At 38.1% G+C, this 23,345-nt stretch overlaps 2 pseudogenes; both read right to left on the reverse strand.

Moving 5' to 3' along the window:
• Positions 1-430: 430 nt before the first annotated feature.
• LOC101710588 (p21-activated protein kinase-interacting protein 1-like) lies at positions 431-1,840 on the reverse strand (annotated as a pseudogene).
• A 5,527-nt stretch (positions 1,841-7,367) lies between these two features.
• LOC101702662 (cell division cycle and apoptosis regulator protein 1 pseudogene) lies at positions 7,368-12,076 on the reverse strand (annotated as a pseudogene).
• Positions 12,077-23,345: the final 11,269 nt, after the last annotated feature.

Below are 23,345 nucleotides of genomic sequence, written 5' to 3' on the forward strand. Positions count from 1 at the left end.
AATATCAATCATACATTTTTTTTTACACTGAGAAGGAGAAAGACCTTTATTTGCTTTGCACAACAATAAAAATTACATATTACAGGGCCAGAGGTTTAGCTCAGTGTCACTGGAGCCTGCCTGGCAAGCACAAGGTCCTGAGTTCAATCCCCAGTTCCGCAAAAAATATATATATAATTATAAACTTCCAGGACGAGTAATTTTGTTTTGGGTGGGCAGCACTGTTACTTAACAAAGGTCCAAATTGAGCTACTATCCCTAGCCCTTTGTAATTTATTTTTGGACACGAGTTCTCCCTAAGTCATGAAGTTGCCCAGGCTGGACTCAAACTTTCAATCCTCTTATCTCAGCCTTCCAGAATGCTGAGATTACAGATGTACACGACCACCTCAAAGCTCATGATATATAATTAATTTCATCTGTCAAAAATAATTTTATCAGTTAAAAACAAAAAACCCACCTAAAAGTGGTTTCTTTAAAAGCTATACATTTTCTCCAGAAGAAAAAATTCCTTGCTTTTACTCAGAAAAAAAAAAATTTAGATACAATACTTGAAAATGACAATTCTGTCTAAAAAGAGTTCTTTGGAGGAGGGGAACTGTAGGGTTCACTGTGTTATATTTTCTTCTTTTTTCCCTTCTTCTTCTCCAACATTTCCACCACTTTCCTTTTCTTGTTTGACCCCAGGCTGCGGCCTCTGGCTGGCTTCTCACTGTCAGTGCCTAAGCCACGTGTCTGTGGGTCAGGTCTTGATGCTGCTTCTGCCTGCACCATGGCAGCAGATTCCTTTTTGCTGATCCGGGCCTGTTCTTCACTTACAGGAGAAGGCTCTGCAGTGGAGGAATGCTCTTCTTTGTGTTTGCCCCTCTATCCAACCACGCTCCTAGACACGTCAGCCTGGCCTGAGTGTTTACTCCACACAGTAAAGATGGCAGAACATCCTTATCCTGCTTAAGCTTCCACACTTTGATGAAACCATTGCTGGATGCTGTAACAAGAACACGATGCTCCAGAATTTCAACACTGATCATGTCTTTTACCCTGTGTTCATGGGCTTTAAATTCACAGAGGCACATCAGGGACTCGCAGTCAAAAAACCTCACTACCTCTTCATCTCCAGCCACTGCAAGGACGGAGTCTGAGAGAAAGGTAACAGAAGAAACCCGCTTCCCATTGGTGATGGTGCCACTAACAGACACAGTGTGAAGCTGGTAGACATCTATCTTATTCAAGATGACAACTACGTGTTTCTCCCCACTCGGGGACCATTCCACTATGTGAGCATTTTGTTTTATATTTTTTATGAAAGCTGATCTTCCCTCCATAAGATTCCACATTCTTAATGTCTTATCTGTGCCACAGACAGGGCCAACTTGCCAGATGGGTGAATGGAAAGGAAGGTCACATGTCCTTTGTGTGCTTTAACTGACTTTAAGCATTCCCACTTCTTCGCATCGCAGACACAGATGAGTCCGTCTTTGCCCCCACTGATTAAGTGCCTGTTGCCGTAGAACTTCAGGCAAGTTATTGTGCCTTGGAAGTTTTGTGCTCCCACATCTTCCGCTCGCTCTGTCCCTGACTCCATCTGCTCCCCTTGTGATGTACTAGAGCCCCGTGGTCTATCTTCTTTTTCATGTCATATATGTGAATTGTTTCATCTTTGCTCCCAGGGACTACAAAACGACTGTTCACAGCTACTGCTGACAAGGAAGCAGTGTGGGCGTGGTGAGTGAAGTCGGCCACTGAAGTCCATTTCTCGTGGCCACCATTCACCTCGGGGTCCGGGTGTACAGTGAACCCAAAAAGGACCTGCTCGTAGCTACCAGCCAGCAGCTCCATGCGGCAGTACACGTGCCTCTCCCGGGAATTCCGCAGCACCCCGGTGGTGACGGAGCCGGAAGCAAAAGGCTCAATCATACATTTTTAAAATTATAATATCAAGATCTAGGAGACATTACCACAGATGTTACAGAATTTAAAAGGATATAGAAAGCATATTACAAGAATTCCTTTTGAAATAAATTTGACAACTTCTAAGAAGTACCTTGGAAGACAAATTAATGAAACTAATTCTGGAGGAAATATAAAATTTGAATAGCACCTATTAAAGAAAGTATATTCCTAGCTTGAAATCCTACCCATATGACAAAAACAGGCTCATATACATTTTAACTCATAAATTATATCAAACATTTAAAGCAGAAAAAAAGGAACACTTCTCCTCTCATTTTAGGAAATTAATATTTTGCTGATCCTAAAACTGGATAAAAATAATAGAAGACAAAAGTATGAACATAGATAGAAATTTGCTTAACAAAACAAACTCTTAGAAGTCAGATCTGGCAGTATGTAGAAAGTGGTTTTGTTATAGGGATGGCAGTGTTGGTTCAGCATTGGAAGATCCACCCCCAAAAGTCGTCATTTAGACAGAGGAAAGGAAAAAGCCATATGATCGTGTCAGTAGTTGGGGAAAAAGTATCGGACTAAATTCTACAGCTGTTCATGGTAAAAGCTATCAGGAGACTAGAAGTAGAACAGAACCTTCTCAACAGATCAAAGACATGTACTCCATACTTCCAGCAAAAATGACTTACGTGAATGGAGAAGATACAATGCTTTCTCCCTAAGATGGGGAACAAGAGCATATATGCCTACTTCTCTTCTGTCCATTAAACTTTGAAACATAGGCCTAAACCAAAATAATGTGGCAATAAAATGACACAATTAAGATAGGATTGGCAAGGTAGAAGAAAAATCTTTATATGCAGATGAAATGATCATCTACAGAGAAAATATTAAGAAATCTCTAGGAGCCCCTAGAATTTGTATTTGAATTTAGCAGGATTTGAAAACACAAGGTATATATGAAAATTCAGGTCTATATATACTTCCTATAAATGAAGAATTGGATATTGAGATTTAAAAGTTATGTAGGAGTACAAAGTACCTAGAAAAGAAAAAACAAATGGAAAAAAGAAAACAGTGTTGCAAGATGTTTAGTACCCAATTTTAATACTTCCTCTAAAGCTACAGTAATCAAGGCAGTGTTGGTGTAAGGAAAGACATATATATATCATTGGAATAAAACAGTGAATCTAGAAATAGAACCACTCATATATGGTCCACTGAGTATTGAAAGATTATTTAACATTAACATTTTGTAAAATATAAACTCAATTGAAGAGCAGAGGAAAAGATAGTGTTTTCAGCAAATGACTCTAGAACACCTGGTATCTGTATATAAAAAATTAACATCAACCCTTTATTTCCATACATAAAAATAACTTGAAAGGATCTATGAACCTAAATATGAAAGACTAAAACTATAAAACTTCAAGAAGAAATTATAATGGAAAATGTTCATGAATTTAGGGTAGGCAATAACTTCCTAGGATACAAAAAACATGATGTATAAAAGAAAAAAATGATAACTGAGATTCCATCAAAATTTAGAACTTCAAATGACATCATTAAAATGAAAAGTAGTCCTTAAACAGACTGTATTTCCAATGCATATAACCTATGACCAGGATATATAAAGAATTCTTACAGCTCATTAATAGACAATCCAGTTAAAAAGTAGACACAAGAAGATGATAAATAGCCAGTACAGCACAAGGAACGGTGGGCAACAGTAGAATCAGAAAAATACTAATCAGTACAATAATAAGATTGAATTATACACTCATTAGGGAGATGAAGTTAAAAGTTTTGAAAGCCTTGTCATGACTTTTTCTTTTTGTTGGATTCTCCCCCTTTGTGTTTAATTTGTCATGCCCAACAGATTCATTCTGCTGGGCTTCCTGGGGTTGTGATCCTTGTTGCTTTTTCCTAGGATATTGTCTAAAATTTTTTGGAGTGCTAAGTTGGTATTCATGAAGTTTCTAATGTGCTCTTTGTCATGAAAGTGTCTTATTTCTCCATCAATTTTGAAAGATAGTTTTGCAGAGTACATCAATCTGGGTTGGAGGCTGTTTTCCTTTAGGGCTTGAAATACGTCACTCCAAGCTCTTCTTGTCTTGAGGGTTTGCATTGAGAAGTCTGCTGTGATTCTGATGGGCTTTCCTTTGTATGTGATTTGTTTCTTTTCTCTAACTGCTTGTAGAAATTTTTTCTTCTGTTGGGTTTCTGGAATTCTAACTATTTTATGCCTATATGTAGATTTTTTTTGATCAAGGCTAGCTGGAGTCCTGTATGCCTCACTTATCTCTATGGCAAGTTCTTTTCACCTTCATGGGAAGTTTTCTGCTATCACTTCTGTGAACAGTTTTCTTAATGTCATGTGCACTGTCTCCTGTTTCTCCATTTACTCCGATCAGTCTTTTGTTATTCTTCTTTGCATTGTCTAGCAGCTACTGGGTTGATTTCTCATGTTCCCTTATAATTTTAAAGCAATTTTTCTTTTCCTGGTCACTAATTGCAATCTTATCTTCTATATCTGAAATTCTGTCCTCACATTGGTTTACTTTGCTGCATAGACTTTCAGTGGAGCTTTTAATGTCCTGGAAATCTGTTTGTTTCTGTTTTATGGATTCCATTTGTTTCCTATGTTGGGATTCCAGCATATTCCTCACCTCTTCTATTTTTTTGTCTGTGTCCTCTCTACATTTATTAATCATGTCTTGCACTATGGGCACAATCTCTGCTGTTATCTGAGAAATTATTTCTGATTTCATTTTTTCCAGATCCTCTTTTGTTGCCAGTTTATGTAGTCCAGGTTGTTGAGCATTAGATTGTTCCATCTCATTTCCCTTTGTGGTTGCTGTTGGTGATCTGGAAGTCTGTTTTTGAGGCATGTTTTTGTGTCTTCTCATTTCGACGGTGGGGTGGGGGGTGCTGCTGGCACCCATGCGGCTCACCTCCTTTGCCTGGGGAGCAGTGGAATGACAGCCCAGGAACCTCCTTCTGGGTGTTGGGATTGACTCACCTCCTTTGCCCTTGGAGTGGTGGAATGGCAGCCCTGGAGCCTCCTTCTGGTCACTGGGATTTGCTCACCTTCTCTGCCCTGGGAGCAGTGGAATGGCAGCCAGGGAGCCTCCTCCTGCACACTGTGATTGGCTCACCTCCTTTGCCCTGGGAGTGGTGGAATGGCAGCTGGGGAGCCTCCTCCTGGGCACTGGGATTTGTTCCCCTCCTCTGCCCTTAGAGTGGTGGAATGGAATCTGGGGAGCCTCCTCCTGCACACTGGGATTGGCTCATCTCCTCTCACACCTCCCAAATTTAAAGACCCAATCCAAAAATGGGCATCTGAAATGAACAGACATTTCTCAGACAAATAAATAGAAATAGCAAATAAACATATGAAAAATGTTCAACATCACTGGTCATTCAAGAGATACAAATGAAAACCATACTGAGATTCCACCTCACCCCAGAAAGAATGGCTGCTATCATGAAATCAACCAATAACAAATGCTGGCGGGGCTGTGGGGAAAGAGGAACCCTTCTCCACTGCTGGTGGGAGTGTAGGCTGGTGCAACCACTGTGGAAATCAGTATGCAGATACCTCAAAGAACTAGGACTGGAAGTCCCATTTGACCCCGCTATTCCACTGCTGCCTATCTTCCCCAAAGAATTAAAGACTCATACCACAGTGATATATGTGCACCCATGTTCATAGCATCGCAATTTGTGATAGGTAAAACTTGGAAGCAGCCCAAATGCCCATCAACTGGTGACTGGATAAAGAAAATTTGGGATTTTTTTTAAAAACAAAATGGAGTATTACTCAGCCATAAAGAACAAGAAACTAGAGATATTTATAGCTAAATGGATGCACATTGAGGCCATACTTTTAATGTAATAAATAGGACACACGTGTAAATACTGAATAGTTTCTGTAGTGTGAGAAACTGAAAGTGTAAATAAGGACTAAAAGGTATAATAGATAATGTGAAATAAGAAGAAAAGGTGCCACAGGGAAGGGCAAGTAGGAGGGGTGGGGGAAATGAAAGAAGGGAATGGAATTAATATGAGAAAAAAAAAGATGGAAACAAAGTCTTTGTAGATAGGGAGGGATGGAGGCACTGAAGGAAGGCAGGGGAATGGGGAAAAAATAAGAACCAAGATGGATCATGTAAAGGTGCAAATTTCCAATGATGAGTGTCATTATATTGTATACCTTAAATGTACCAATAAAATTAATTTAAAAAAGGAATAGCTGGGTTGAATGGAATTTCTAGTTTTAGTTTTTTGAGGAATCTCCATGCTAATTTCCATAGTGCTTGTAATAATTTACATTCCTATTAACAATGTAGCCACACCATCATTATTTGATAGACTAGAATAGAGGATTCAGAAAAATCCTCAGGAACATTCACCTATCTGATCTTTGACAAAGAGGCTAAAAACATACTCTGAAGAAAAAAACAGCTCTTTAATAAATGGTGCTGGGGAAACAGGTTATTCACATGCAGAAGATTAAAGCTAGATCCATGTCTCTCCCTATACACTAAAGTAAAATAAAAATAGATGAAGGATCTAAATGTTAAGAGAGAAACAATCTGCTAAAAGATTTTTATAAAGTAAAACTCTTGAAGCCATAGTTATAGGTGAGGACTTTCTGAACAGAACTCTGGTTGCACAGGAAATAATACCAAGAATCAACAAATGGTATCCTATCAAATTAATGAGTTTCTGCACAGCAAAAGTAACAACCAACAGAGCGAAGAGACAACCTACAGAATCAGAAACATTTTTGCCAGCTATTCCTCAGACAGAGAACTGATATATAGAATATATAAAGAACTCAAAAATTAGAATCACCAAAATAAAAGACCCTATCAAAAATGGACAAATGAAATAAATAGACACATTGCAGAAGTACAAATGGCTAGTAAATACATGAAAAAATGTTCAACACTCCTAGCTATTAGAGAAGGCACTACGTCTTTTACTAAAACAAGTTTACAAAAGACTGTTGAGTAAGACACACAGTGTATTCACAAGTTTCAAGCACAAATTAATCAGAAGTGCTATTGTTTAGTACATAAAAGATATCACTGAGAATTCACTGGGCAAATTACTGGAAGAGAGTAATTTATTTGTGATACTTTCTATTGCACACACATAAATAATATGGCCCAGTGAGATATTTATTTGTGGTATCATTGAGAATTTTCATATAATAGAACTTTTGAATGTAGTGCCTGAGTCTTAAATTTAAAGTAGACTGGTGAAAAGAGTTTAAGTGTGACTACAGAAGATATTTATGCAATGATTAATGTTAATATAAGACTTGATTTGAAACTTAAATCCAAAGTGGTAGTGTTTCTTTTTTTCTTTTTCCAATTTTCTTTTTTTCTTGTATCATGATTTTTTATATATTACATTATCTAACATCATTCCTCATCATTGTACGAATTTTATCATACATTTGCATCATTCTCTTTGGCTTTTTCATCTTTGTCTTCAGTTTTTGTATTATCTTTCTTGAGAACACTGTGGATTTCATCCATTACTGTATATAGGTCTCTGACTGTCTTATTCAGTTGGTTTTCAAACTGCAAATTCATGTTTTTGGAAACCTTTAAGTTTTCTTGTAACTGACTAAGGTCCTTTTCAATTTCCCTGAGTTCACAGAGAGGTTTTTGTTGGAAATTTCCAAATTTAATATTGTTTTCTGATCTACATCTGCTTTTTCTTCTAGTAATTGTAGCTTCTGTTCTTACTTTTTCAGCTCTTACTTTATCACTCTTTTCCAGTTTTTGCAAGAGACTTCCTACATCTATCATTGCACCATTATACACAATGATTCTTACATTTTCTTCTATGTCCTTTAATTCCTGTTTTACTGTTGGTGTTGGAAGTAACAACCTGTTGCCTATCATTTCTTCCTGAAATGATTCAGACTCTTCATGATTTTCTTCATCTTTTGAAGTGTCTGTTAATTTCTGATAAAAGCAAGATTCATGAAGTACTACTTTATTAAGAAGTTTCTTTACCTGAGCTCGAGAAAGATGCAGTCCAAGAGTATAGAGTATTTCTTCCAAATCTTTTTCAAGAAGGTAACTACAATGGCTTTGATCAAAATAAACAAAGGACATTAAGAGATCCCTGTTTATTGTGATCGTCTGAATCTTTTTTTTTTTCTTTATCTTTAGATGGCTTCTCCTTGCAATATCTGTTGATATATCTTTTGTAATCTCATTTGTTCATTTCTTCCTCATTGTGATCATTCTCATCATCCTCAGCTTCTTCTGCTTCCACTGGGTCATACTCATCTTGATTATTATCTTCTTTAGTTTCATCATCATCTTTAGAATCATCTTTTCTTTTATCTTCTTTCTTCCTTTCATCTTTATCTTCTTTTTTATCTTTATCATCTCCTGATTTTCTCCTTTTGGGCTTTGGCTCATCACTTTCATCATCTCTTCTTCCTTATCTTTTCTCTCACCTTTTTTGCTTTTCTTGTCTTTTTCTTTTTTGTCCTCTTTCTCAGGAGGAGACAGTAATGATTTGTATATTCTCACACCAAAATCTCTCTGGAGCATTTCATTGAAAAGTTCTTCAAACAATGAAACCTCAAATGAACATTCTTTATTATCCTCTAATCTGTAATCCAAAAGAACACTCAAAGACATGATGCTACAATCAAACTTGCCACTTTTTGCAGCCCAATTCGGATGTACAATGATGGCTAGTTCATCAGGCAGAATGTATCTTCTCTCCCAATGCTGGTGCTCCATTTCCTCTTGGCATTTCCTCTCTTCTTCCTCTTTATCATCTTCAGATTTCCTATCATCTTCTTCTTCCTCTTCTTCCTCAGATTTCTCTAATTCCTTTTGTTCTTCTACTTTAAGCTGTTTTGTCAAATGAGCTATTAACTGGGATTTTAATCCTTTGGAATTAAGAGCTCAACTTTCTAATTATTTTTGGAGATCATTTACCTTCATTGTCTTTGGAACCAGTTTAGACCAATGTGTAGGCATAGAAATCTCTTTAGCTTCACCATTATCCTTTTCTTCATTCATTGTATGCATATATTTAGATCAATGCCTCTCAGAGCCTTACAACAATGAATAGCAGTCTTAACACAGAGGGGTCTTTTTCTGGGTCTGGTCCATCCAACAAAGGAGACCAGTGGCTTCCAATGGCCATGGCTTCATCCTTACTCTTTCATGCCCACTAAAAACTTAATAAGTCTAGCAGGATGTTGAAATCCATCCCAAGGTTCTTGTGGGTCTTCAGCAAGAGCACATGACTTATGATACAAATCTTCCATGCTAGGGCTAGCCATCAGCATTACCTCTGCACTATATAAGTGGTCAGCATCTGGAGGATCAAGAACAGCCATGTTTTTTTCTAAGGACTCTATTTCTCTGTGCATTACATAGAAATTGCAGTAATTTCCCAGCTGAAATGGTCTTGACAAAGGGAAAGCATCCACCCACGTAAACTCAGCTTCAAAAAAGTCACTAGGTATGTATAAATTCTGATAATGGCGCCTTAGCTCCATCATGTCACAACTATGGCAATCTAAAGAAAACTTGGAAAACTGCATGGTGTAACATGGAACAACACGTCAAACTCTCCAAGGTGACCATTCTCTCTCTCTTGGTGCGGGGGGAGATCTCTCCCGGGATTGCTTCCTCTGAGGTGATCTTTCTCTGGATCTAAGTCTTTTTCTCTCTCTTTCACATCTTTGGTCATCTTTTCTATTAGGCACTTGATCCCCTCTGTAATTATGTCCCAAAAATCTCGATGGTGGATCTAACCTTCTTGCTGGCTGTGGCTGTGAAACTATACAAACAGGAGGCTGCAATAAACCAGCTTTTTGCTGCGGCTGCTGGAGTAAGGGCTGTGGCTGCATCTGCAGCAGTGGTGTAAGAGAAGCAGCTGAAATCTTTGCCTGCAGCAGGGACTGAGCCTGGGGCTTAGCCTGAACAAATGTTGTCTGTGGTGCGATTGGCTGAAGTACAGCAGGAAGAGTCTTCAGTAAAGGTTGGGTTTGGGGTTGATTCTGATTTGGTAGTGTTTGAATTCTGAACATTCCATTTAAAAGGCAAATTGGGATTTTAAGTAGCTTCAACCAATACTCGATCACCCACTTGGGGGTTTTTCCCTTTGACAGCACTAAGCTGAAAGAATACATCTTCATCCACAAATTCAAAGGTATCATGTAGCTTTGTAACAACTCCTGTGAAAACATGTTGCTGCTGAGGTGGGGTCTGTTGTTGACTGGATCTTGGCGTTGGATAAGATACATTTATCTGTGCTGCAGGCTGAGGACAGGCTAAGGCTTATAGGGAGTGCAACTGCTGGCTGGCTGTGATACTGCAGTGGCTGTAAACTGAGTAGCCCATGGTGGATTCTTCTGTCCTCCAAACTGAGCCATGATGCAAAAGGGAAAACACCTTCACTTGTTTGTCTCCTACAGCGGTGATCTCTTCAAATAAGCAACGACCAGACCTTCACCTGAATCGTCCTGGCTAACACCGAAGCCATTTCAAACCCATCAGCCTTCTGCGCATGCGCCAACCTCCCTGTCTTCCTCCACGCTGCTAGCCCCGACCCCTATTTCTAATTTTCTATATCCTCATATTTTACATTTATCTTTTAAAAGCACTATTTAGTTGACTTTTGCTTTTATCACTTTTTTTTTACTTTATTTGTACATGTGTGTACTAGATAATGTTTACACTCCTTGTGCGGAGGTGGTACATGTACATAATGTTAGGTATTCTAAAGCCCCCAGTGAACAAGCTCCCTCCCCCTTCTCCCTATCCTCCTCCCCAATGGTGAACAGGGACTTTCTACCTCCTGGAGCTGGTCACTTCATCCCACCAGATGTCCCCGCAAGACAGGGACTTCTTGGAGCTTGTCACTTCATCCTACCAGATACTCCCATGAGATAGGGACTTCCTGAAGCCTGTTTTCTCCATCCCCCAAACAGAATTTGTTGCTATATGTCCTAACTGCAGTCACCCACCCCCATCAAAGGACTACGTGCTCTCCCATATGCAAAGACCCCATATAAGCCTCCAGCTCAGCTCATGCGACGGCTGGTCTCCATTTTGTGTCAGCCCCGGCAGGCTGCAGACTACCACCCCAATAAAGCTGGCTTGAACATATGTGTGCCCCTTCCTTTCGGCGACCCTTTCACATAACACGTACTAATTCCTTTTTCCCCCAGTAATATTTTTTAAGTCTATAAAACTTAAGGGTATGAATTGTATAGCTCACCAGGAAATACTTTGTCCTACAAGGCTAAAATTGAAACTTATGGATGGAGCAATTATATATGTATACTGGATAGTCTTTTGTGGCTTAAACAGAGACTATTGCTTTGTTCGAATATAAAGGGTGATGAAAATACATATGTGGAATGTATAAAAATTTCTGGAAGCCCTCTTTTGTGAGTGTCTTTATGAGATGTGATTAAAAATACAGTGAATGCTGCTGCTGCTTACTGCAATCCAATGGAAAGGCAGGCTGGTAAAACATTATGGTGTGTCCTCATCCAGCTTTTTTTTTTAAGAGTAGGAAAAATTTATTGAGAGAAAGAAAGCTTCTGTCTAAGAGAGACAGAAGGGGGACCAGAAAGTGGGTTGCCCGCCCACCCCACTTTTCTTTTTTCTTTTCCCTCATTAAGTTTATTGGTACATTTTAGGTATAAAATACAGTTACATTCATCATTGCCCACCCCACTTTCCAAAGATGTTTTAAACAGCAAAGCCATGTGGTGAGGTGGGTACATGGTGGGACAAAACTATAAGACTCAATGGAAATTTACAAAGTGGGCATAAGGTGGGACAAAACTACAACCAAGCAATAAGATTACAAGTACAGTCACCCAGGTAATATTGATTAAATTGGGATCAAATGGGGGAGCAAGTCACGTAGCAAGCATACAAGGATTTTCAGTAAGGGTGGGATATTCAGTAAGGGATATTTCCTGGAGAGGCTGAGTTAAGACCTTGGCCCCCCCCACCCAGGTGATCGATATCTGATATCTGTTTAGAATATCAATCACTGCTATTCATCCTGTGTGTGGTAGTTTCTCTCCTTTTACAATGCTGACCTTCAGTAAATGTGTCTTCAAGTCCTCCATGATGACTCCTTGACTGTTCTCCATGTTGGCTCCTCCTGGGCTGGCCCTGTCTAACTGCCTACAAGATATCTAATTAACTTACCTATCTACAATATTCCCCCCTCTGAAGAAGTACCCCTAACTGCTCTGAAGGGGCAAAGGGTGAAGACAGGCCTGGCTACTTCCAGCTGCAGAGGGTCGTAGTTGTGATCAGCAGTTAGAGTTACTCTACAGAGCGTCTCTCTAAAGGCCTTCAATGGGCACCAGGCATTGTCATCTTGGTAGCTGTATAGCTTTGAGTCTGGAGGAGACAAAACCAAAGAAACAGTTAAGAATACATGGGCCAAATTTTAAGGTCAGCAGGATTGCTATGAATATAGCCAACAAGTGTTTCCACTGGGAGGAACTAGTAATAGCCTCCCACAAAGAGAATAAGAGGTCCAGGGGACTTCAGAATCCAACATAGAAGTCACATTGTATAGTTTAGCAGTTATGAGTTGTTTAGGTCTATTTGGTGAATCTTGGTAAAAGCATTCTAGCACATTTGTCATTGGTTACATTTGTAGGACTGCTTGGAGTTTGGTAGCCTCTAGGCAAGAATAAGCAAAACTTTTAAGAAATTAGAGCATGTATAATCTAAGCATGAGCACATTAGAATGGAAGGGCAGGTTGGGAAGAAAGTCACACTTAGAAATTGAAATAGTGAGTGATTGTAACCTGTTACCTCTTAGACTTTTATTGATGAAGTTTATAAGTCTGATACTTTGTCATAAATCTCTCTAGTTTTAGCAATAAGATGAGACAATTTGAAGAACAAATCTCACTAAGAAATTTAAAACTCTAGCTGAGCTCTTATAGAATCTACCATAGGTTTTCATAATGATCCATAACTGTGGTCAGCTACAGGTGTAGCTAGAAACTGCCAGAGGGGTCAGTGACAGAAGCCCCTTTTTATATCTAGCTTTTTGGTTATTCTTTTCTGCTGGGTATTTAAGACCAAGTTAAAGTGAGACCTGTGTCAATCAGTATGAACATCTTGCTATCTATCAAGATCAGTTAAGTCTCCCCGGGCATTACTTTGGAACCATGCATAGAGCCTCTCTGCTCCTCTGTCAGTGTCAGCCATCAGGATGGGTCACAGCCTTGCTTGACCGTGTTGCTTTCAGTGAAAGCATGGGAGATTTTTCCCTCTTTGTGACCCTTCTTTGGCACATGGTACATTTGTCCTCTGGTGCCCAGCAATCTCCCTGCTCAGGAGGTTGAATGACTTACCAAAGAAGTAGTATTCTATAGAAAAGGTTCCCTCATGTCCTGGATTCTTTGCTGAACTTGAGGGGCCAGGGCCAAAGTATTGGCTGTCCTTGTAGCCCAGTTACATTTCTAGTTTTGGTCTCCAAACTTTAGTTGTTGAACATCCAGAAGAGAAGATCAGTGACATAAGTATTTTAGTAAGAGCAGTGAACTTAACTATTATAATAGTTAAAACATTGAGCAGTTTTGAAGTATAAAGCACAGTTAGAGGGCTGTTATTTCTTACCAACCATGGTTGTTTTAGTAGTTGAATCCCTGTGAATGTTAACAGACAACAGTTATATATTATAGAGAAACTTAACATGAAGAGCTACACATAGTATTTTAGTATGACAATCATGTTGCCATTTTCTTTGTAACACTTATATGTCCATCTAAGTATGGAATAGTCTTTCAGTCAAACACCTCCATCTAATCACAAGACATTAAGTGACACAAAAAAAACTCTTATTTTTTATCCTTTAGTAGGATGCCATTTAAAGAGAACATACATATTGGCCTATAAATGTACCTTAGGAGTTCATAATGTCTAGCCTCTAATTCTACTGTGGCATTGTTTCAACTGTTTGGTGACTGAACATCCCTAAGTGTGGTGACACATAATATATCTATCATGTAAGTTCTTAAAAGGATTATTATTTGATTGGTTATCTCATGTTGGCTTGTTATGTATCTGTTATCACAAGTAGCTGGAGCACAAGAGAAAGGCAGATACCTGAGTCAAAAAAGATCATTACCATAAACAATATCTTAAAAAATCTGTACACCTGGAAGGCATGAATGATATTTAGTATACCATGAAATAACAATGAATATCAGTTACATGAAACACCTTGTCTTTTAATTTTGTTTTGTACCAAGAACATTTTAAATAAAACTTTACTGTTTTCCCACAGAAAAGTTAGACCATGACCAATGTATGCATATTACAATGGTATATTTAGCAATGTATTTCCCATGAGGCTATGGAAATTATTGAGGTCCCCTTTGTGAACAAAGGCTGGAATAAATTTTTCCAGGCAGTCTGTCCTTTATTTACCAAGGGGAGTCCTGTCCAGTAGTTTTTTTTAAGCCCAAAAGTCTTTATTTAATTATCTCAACAAATTTTTAACCTATTAGAGCCAGATCATAACAATTAACACATTATTTTTGACCAATGAAAGATTCACAAGATATTATATATAGACAAGAATATGTACTGTATTTGTAAAACCAGTTGACATTATTTGGAATCAAAAGGAATAAAAATCTTCTACACCTGTGAAAGCAAAAACAGTTTTAAGATGGGCCCTAAGCTGACAGTTTATCTGACTGGAATACCCAGCCACACAGGCTTCTCATGGTTGCTTTGGTAACCATAGTTGTTTGATAGCTACATGTAATTGTTCCCTCTAAAGGGACAGACCATTAAAGGTAATTTTAACTATCTCCAGTGGGGGTCCACTCAGGCCAGGTTTGCATGTAGAAGAAACTAGGTGACACTCTTTGGAGCTAAGTATGAATTCCATGCAGTGAGGGAAGAAGGTCTGCCAAGGCTCCAACCTGCTGTGCTGCAGGTGTCTACCTATGATAGTTTTTCCCATTTTTAAAAAAATCAAAGGAAAAGAATGTATCCTTGTCTATCCCTCTTGTTCTGTGCCCAATCTAAGGTGCCCCTTAGTCTTTATCTAATCCAGGGCCAGTAGTGGTAGATTAGAGGTGCAAGGAAGTGGTCAGAGCCAGGTTAGCTCATCTTACCATTCTCTAAGTTTTCCTGAGGGCTGAAAGACAGATAAATCTGGACTAAAGCTTTTACATTTATTTTTTGAGAGTTTTAGAGTTAAACCTAGACCAGTTTTCTATATGGCCCAGAGATAAATGAAGGTCAGGTTTACTCTTTAAGGATTCTAAGGAGGGGAAACTCATCATTCTGGAAGCTTTGTCTTGAAATCCAGCAGCCACAGAAGAGGGAAGTGCCTTGAATCAAGCTGCATTATTTCTCAGGAGCAGAGCAGTGGAGAAGGGACAAAAGAGTGCCTTTAAGTATGGCACAAGAACTAAATCTTAACCATCTCAGGTGTAGAAGGACAATTAAGATCAGAAGTTTTTCGAGAGTGGATCTGCAATCCTTAGCAAAACATGTTTCCAGAGACAAAAGCTATGATTGCCTCCCACTGCATTGCCAAGCAGAAAAATCAAACCAATAATCAAAGAACCCGAATGGCTACTTTTTTCCCCTTGAAAGAGAATAAAAGTGTTCTAACTATGTTATTTAGGGCTTTTCTTTTTAAATAAATTATTTTGAATCTGTAATATCCAATTTATGACTTAAATACCCTACAGGCTATTTAGCAGCTCCTTGATCTTGCAGAAACACTCCCAAAGCCATGTCTCACCTTTTATTGAGGTGCAAACTGAAGTGGTGTCCTGTAGGTAGGCACTTAGAAGTGCTTGTTTGAGCTTCTGGAGTGTGGTCTGGTAATGAGGTTCCCAGGTTAAAATATGGATATTTGTCTTTTGGGTTTCTCTATAAGCTGATAGATGGCTCACACAATCTCATTATATCCTGCTATCTAAAGGTAACAAAAGCCTGTAATTTCTAGGAATGTCCTTAGCTGTTTTAGAGTCTTGGGCTGTGGAAAGGAAAGAATTTCTTTAATTCTTTTTTACCCCAGTCTTTGAGTTCCCTTAGATACAATAAGGACTAAATATTTTACCTCAAAGCTGCAAAGTTGTTCCTTAGATCTAGAAACATTATAACCCCTGTCTGTTAGAAAATTCAGCAGAGCAGATGTCTTGGCTAGAAAGCTCTTCTGAGGGGGCACATAACAGCATACCATCTAAATATCGCAAGACTGACTTGGAAAAAACTATAGTATTTCCTTCTATCAAATCAGGATCCAGGACAGATTAGAAGATGTAGAAACAACGCCAGACACACTCAGCCATCTCATCTTCGATAAAGGAGCCAAACACCCTCACTGGAGGAAAGATAGCCTCTTTAATAAATGGTGCTGGAAAAATTGGGCTTCAATTTGCCAAAGATTAAAACTAGACCTGTATTTCTCACCATGCACTAAACTAAAATCAAAATGGATTAAAGATCTAAATATTAAAATAGAAACTCTGAACCAGTTGGAACAGAGGTTAGGTAGAACCCTTGAAGACATCAGTGTAGGAAAAGATTTTATGAACAAAACCTCAGTTGCCCGTGAACTAGCACAATCAATCAACAAGTGGGATCTCTTCTTATTAAAAGGCTTCTGCACAGCAAGAGAAACCACCATCAGCATGAAGAGACAATCCACAATGTGGGAAAATATCTTCACCTGCTTTTCCTGACAAAGGTCTACTATCTCGAATCCATAAAGAACTTAAAAATATCAGACCTCCCAAATTTAAGACCCAATTGAAAAATGGACATCTGAAATGAACAGACATTTTTCAAAGAAGTAGAAATAGCAAATAAATACATGAAAAAATGTTCAACATCACTGGTCATTCGAGAGATGCAAATGAAAACAATGCTGAGATTCCACTTCACTCCAGAAGAATGGCTGCTATCATGAAATCAACCAATAACAAATGCTGGTGGGGCTGTGGGGAAAGAGGAACCCTGCTCCACTGCTGGTGGGAGTGTAGCCACTGTGGAAATCAGTATGGAGATACCTCAAAGAACTAGGACTGGAAGTCCCATTTGACCCAGCTATTCCACTGCTGGGGATTTTCCCCAAAGAATTAAAAGAATCATACCACAGTGATATATGTGCACCCATGTTCATAGCAGTGCAGTTTGTAATAGCTAAAACTTGGAAACAGCCCAAATGCCCATCAACTGGAGACTGGATAAAGAAAATGCGGGTTTTTTAATAAAATGGAGTCCTACTCAGCCATAAAAAATGAGAAATTAGAGACATTTATAGCTAAGTGGATGCACATTGAGGTAATATTCTTAAGTGAAATAAATGGGACACACATGAATAAATACCGAATAGTTTCTCTGGTGTGAGAAACTGAAAGTGTAAATAAGGACTAAATGTATAATAGGTCATGTGAAATAGGAAGAAAAGGGGCAAAGGGGAAGGAAGTGGGAGGGCTAGGGGAAAGGATAGAAGGGAATGGGATTAATAAGAGAAAATGGAAAACTAGGAACAAAATCTTTGTAAATAGGGAGGAATGGAGGGGTTGAAGGGAGGGCTGGGCAAGGGTGAAAAATAAGAACCAAGAGAGATTATGTAAAGGTGCAAATTTCCAACCATGAATGTCATTATATTGTATACCTAAAATGTACCATTGATTAGAATGAATAATCGATAATGCAAAATAGGAAGAAAAGGTCCAAAGGGGTAGGGCTAGTGGGAGGGGCAGGGGAAAGGAAAGAAGGGAAAGGAAAAATGATGAGAAATGGAAAAAATGGAAATAAAGTGTTTGTAAATAGGGAAGGGTGGAGGGGGTGAAGGGAGGGCTAGGAATGGGGAAAAAATAAGAACCAAGATGCGTTATATAAAGGTACAATTCCCAATGAGAAATGTAATTGTGTTGTGTACCTACAATGTACCAATAAAAGAATTTAATAAAAAAAAATCAGGATCCAGGGATGTTCTCAGCTTTTTCCTGGTGAAATAGTTGACAATTTAAAATATCTGAAGGACTTAGTTCTTATCTTTTTTAGATCTTCAAAAATACATGCCTGAAAATGTCTTCTGTTTTAATCTCTTATCTGATTGTTAGCCCAGTGGGGGCCTAGTATAGGAACTGCTTGTGTTCCAGTAGGAGCCAGTTATTCCTCTGGCTGTCTTCTGAGCTTCCAAAATTAAGATAATAATTATCTCTATATGTAGTAGCAGCTTGTAATACTACTTGTCTCTTATCAGAAATCAATGTTTGATTTAAGAGCAACATTACATCTCTCTAAAGACCTCAATGTTCCTATCAGGGTCATCTGAAAACTTTCTTAGGTCTCATTTGACCTGTCTTAGATCACTGAGAGAAAAAGACCCATGAACACAGGTAGTCCCATATTTGCCATTTACTTCCTGCAAGGGATGTTGTTTTGAAGGAACTAAACAACTTAGCTAAGGATGGATATAGCCTCATGAACATTTTAATTATGTCTGGCCTAGAAACTTCCGCCTCAGCACTTGGTGGTTAGGCTTAAAGTTGTCTTGGAAACTTTGTTCTCAGGTTTTAAAGGGTGAGGAGTAGCCTCAGGCTTAGAGGTACTGAATGTCATTTTAAATTTTTTTTTGGTACCGGGGATCAAACTAGGGTCCTTGTGCTTGTGCAGCAGGCAGTGAAATCACTGAACTAAATCCCAGGCGCTGCTACTGAATGTCTTAAGGGTGAGGTGTCTCTCATTTTTCTATGGCCCACATTTACATTTGAACACAAGCAAGAATCACTTCTTAATGTAAAGAAAATCCCAACCTAAGATGATTTTGACCATTTTCTCTCTTTTACAGTATAATTCTAATTGTGAGATAGCATCATAATACTTTCCTTTGTGTACTTGGCTTTAGGAGGTAGGTACACCACGTATGGGTGTAGAGAAATACTAAATTGTTCCTTAATATATTCCAAAGGAGTAAGAGGTTCAGATATAGAGCTCCTAATCTGAAACAAGAGAAACAAATATGGCATCCCATAAGTCTCTGTTTGATTCCTGTGCCCCCTAGGGTATCCCCCAAGATTTATACCACTCCAGGGTAGGTAGCTACCATCTGGAGAGAGAACCAGAAAATAAAACTGTACTGGACTATCTACCCTTTACCAGCATGCAATCTTATCTTCCTCAGGTAACTCATATACTTACTCCAGTAGGTACTCTCAAAGTGCAAGTTACAGTTGGCTTCAGCCATAACAATCATGTTTAGAGAAGAAAGTATTGCTAGCAAACCAAGAGATTTAAACCACTGCTATCTAGTTCCTTGAAAGAAAGTGAGGAAAATAAGTCAACAGTCAAATTAGGGTACTTTTTCTTCAAAAGAGATCGCCTCCAGAGATACTAAATCAGAGATTCTGCCCTGGACCCTAGGGCAGAGAAAGCGTTGAGACATTTCTGTTGTCTATCCAGTCATCTAGGCAATTTTTATTAGCAGCAATACAAGACTACTCCTTTAAGGTCCATTTTAAATTCACTAAGTATTTGAAATGCATAGATCCTCCTAGCAGCCACAATCAACATAGTAAAGGCACTCTTATTGACTTCCTACACATGCATGAATGAAGAGAAAAGGCTGGCTAAAACAGTCCCATATTCTAGTTAGTGTGTAAAAACACAAATGCAAGTTACTGATTGCTTTTTTTCCTTAGTGTAAGACAAAACAGTTGTTGTGAGGTGCCTTAGTCTGACCTCCTGGAAGGAGGAGCAGTCTGTTTATAAGGGATTCTGAAATGAACTCCCAACAAGTTGGAGAAAAGTTTAAGGGGAGTTTTTAACTCACTAACAGAGAGAAAAAGTACAAATAAAGCTCAACCTGGTTAAATATCCAAAAAATCACCATATAGCATTTTATAAGTCCACAGTAAATGTTCCAAAGTCCATAACATATCGGAAAAGGCATTTTTCTCCCTTACACACATAAGTGATGAAGACCATGCCTAGGAGAGGGAGAGAAGGTTCAGGTAGTTTTTACTCTATCAAAGATTTGCTTTTTTAATGTCTGACATAGTATCCTATCTTACTAGTACAGAAGGCAGTCCAAACCTGTAGCTCAACTCTTTTTTTCCCATTAAGTTTATTGGTACATTTTTGGTATAAAATACAGTTACATTCATCATTGGGATCTTCTACCATTACATGAGTATCTTGGTTATTTTTTCCACTTCCCCTGCCCTCCCTTCACTCCCTCCACCATTCCCTATTTGCAAAGACCTTGTTTCCATTTTTTCCTTTTCTCATATTTTTTTCTTTCCCTTCCCCAACCCCTCCCACTTCCCCTGCTCCTTTAGACCTTTTCTTCCTATTACACAATATCAATTATACATTTTTAAAATTATAATGTCAAGATCTAGGAGACATTACCACAGATTTTACAGAATTTAAAATGATATAGAAAGCATATTACAAGAATTCCTTTTGAAATAAATTTGACAACTTCTAAGAAGTACCTTGGAAGACAAATTAATGAAACTGACTCTGGAGGAAATATAAAATTTGAACAGCTCCTATTAAAGAAAGTATATTCCTAGCTTGAAAACCTACCTACATGACAACAACAGGCTCATATACATTTTAGCTGATAAATTATATCAAACATTTAAAGCAGGCAAAAGAAGTAACACTTCTCCCCTCATTTTAGGAAATCAACATTGTGATAATCCTAAAACTGGATAAAGATAGTAGAGGAAAAAAGTATGAACATAGATAGAAATTTGTTTAATAAAACAAAGTGTTAGAAGTCAGATCTGGCAGGATGTAGAAAGTGGTTTTATTATAGGGATGGCAGTGTTGGTTCAGCATTGGAAGATCCACCTGTAGATCAACTCAATGGAGGTTTAAGAAAGGGCCCTGATGCCATCATTTCAGATGACTCTGAGACAGAGGATATCTTATGATCACTGACAGAGTTCCCCTTTCACCTCACTGAGGAGTCCAGATAGGGATAAGATGTGGAGATTTTTTGCTGATTACCTGGAGTGGCTGTCAGGAGCTAGTTTCTTCTGAGGGACCTTTGGATATCTGCTAGAGAGTAGCCCTGGCCATGACCCCTCAGTTGTCACCTCAGTTTCTGCTAGTTCCATACAGTAAGAGATCTGTCTCCAAAAGGAATCCAATTGCCTATCTGGTCAATGTTCCACCCACCATTGATGTCAATGTGAATGCGATTCACCAGAGGGAAACTAGAGAAACCTGTCCTCTGCTTTGAGAGTAGCAGCTGCCTGAACGGCAATTACTAGCTGGCAGAGTGACCACTGTTTGGTATTCTATAAGGGACAGATAAAAGCCTGAGCTGTCTTTATCTGAGACGATTTCATAAGTGACCCATTTTACAACATTTTTAAGCAACTAAGTCTAAATATACACATACAAAATGAGAATAAAATGTAATTTTAACAAAAGACAATGCATAAGAAGAACAAGAAATTTGCAAACATTTAAAACACACAACTTAAAATTAAGACACTTTTGAAACAAAAGTCAAAACAAAGACCAGAATGTATGTGAAACAAAAACCAGAATCTATGAAAAAAATGTCCAGAGCCTATGAAACAAAAGTTACAATCTATGAAGCAAAACGACCAAAGTTAGAATCTACAGAACAAAAGCAAACTCTTATCTCTGACCAGTAATCTCAGTGGGACCTCCAAAACGATATGGGGGAAGAGATGTAATTTCCAAACCTACTAGATATCTGAAATGCTAGTTTGTGTTCTCTAAAATTGAAGAATGAATTTCAGGAAAAACAGAGGTTAAGAGTAGGAAAAATTTATTGAGAGAAAGAAAGCTTCTGCCTCAGAGAGAAAGAAGGGGGACCAGAAAGTGGGTTGCCCTGTCCTCATCTGCCTTATTAACCAGATCTGGCATGGTGCAACTGTGTGTCCTCATCCACCTTATTTACAAGATCTCTGGCATGGTGCAATTTCTGGCTCTTCCTCAAAGTCAAAATGACCTTTAAAGGTAAATGTTTTATGAAAAAAACTCATGAAGAAATTTTATAGCTAATCCACACTCTTGAACATATGGACTTAAGAGAAGTTTACAGAGTATTCCACCCCTCTACAGCAGAGTATACATTGTTTTCAGCAGGACATGGTTCTTTTCCCAAAATAGATCACATACTCATCCACAAAGCAGCTTAAGTAAATATTAAAAAATGAAATCATTCCATACATACTATCTGACCATTGTGCAATAAAAATAGACAACAATGACAGAAGAAATTTTGGAAAAGGTAAAACTCCTGGAAAATTAACAACAAACATACTGCTAAGCAGGCAATGGGTTACAGAAAAAAATCCAAGAATTAAAAATTTCTGGAAATTAATGACAATGACTGTACAACTTAACAAAATCTCTGGGACACCAAGAAAGCAGTTATAAGAGGAAAATTAATTGCAATCAATGTTCACATTAAGGAAACAGAGCAAGCCCAAATAAATAAGCTTATGAGAAATTTCAAGATACCTGATAAACAACAACAAACCTGCTGCAAACCAAAATTAAGAAGAGAAATTATAAAAATCAGAGTGGAAATCAATGAAATTGAGACTAGAAAAACTAGTTTAAAAATGAAGGAAAGAACTAAAAAATAAAAAAATAAAAAATAAAATAAAAATGAAGGAATTGAAGTTAGTTCTTTGAAAAAAATAAATAAAATAGATAAGCAAGACTCACCAAGCAAAAGAGAAATTAGAAATAAAACAGGTGAAATCACAACAGACAGTCAGAACCCAGGAGATAGTAACTACTTCACAAAATTATATTCCAATAGATTAGCAAATTTTGAAGAAATGGACAGATTCCTAGAATATACAAACTACCAAAACTAACCCAATAAGACATATTCTTAACAATCTAATAACAAGCAATGAAATTGACTCAGTAATAAAGAATCTACAAATTAATAAAAGCTCAGGAACCAAAGGATTCACTGCTCAATTCTACAAAACTTTTAAGGATGTTATATCACCAATACTCCTCAAGCTCTTCAAAAATATTGAAATGGATGGAGTGATCCCAAACTCATGTATGGAAGCCAGTGTCAGGAAGCCCTGATCCTCAAACCAGATAAGGACCCAACTGAAAAAGAGAACTATAGACCAATCTCCTTAATGAGCATAGATGCAAAAATCCTTAACAAGATATTAGCAAATAGAATGTAGCACATCCACAAAAAGGTCATGCATCATGATCAAGTAAGTTTCATCCCAGAGATGCAAGAATGGTTCAACATACATAAGACAGTAAATGTAATACATCACATAAACAGAAGCACAGTCAAAAGTTGTATGATCATATGCAGAAAAGGCTTTCTACAAAATCCAATTAATGATATAAACTCTCAAGGAAACAGGACCATAC

This window comes from Heterocephalus glaber, unplaced genomic scaffold (genome assembly GCF_053883595.1).
Source record: "Heterocephalus glaber isolate CG9 unplaced genomic scaffold, H.glaber_assembly_v1.0 deba00001068, whole genome shotgun sequence".
Taxonomy (NCBI): Eukaryota; Metazoa; Chordata; class Mammalia; order Rodentia; family Bathyergidae; genus Heterocephalus; species Heterocephalus glaber.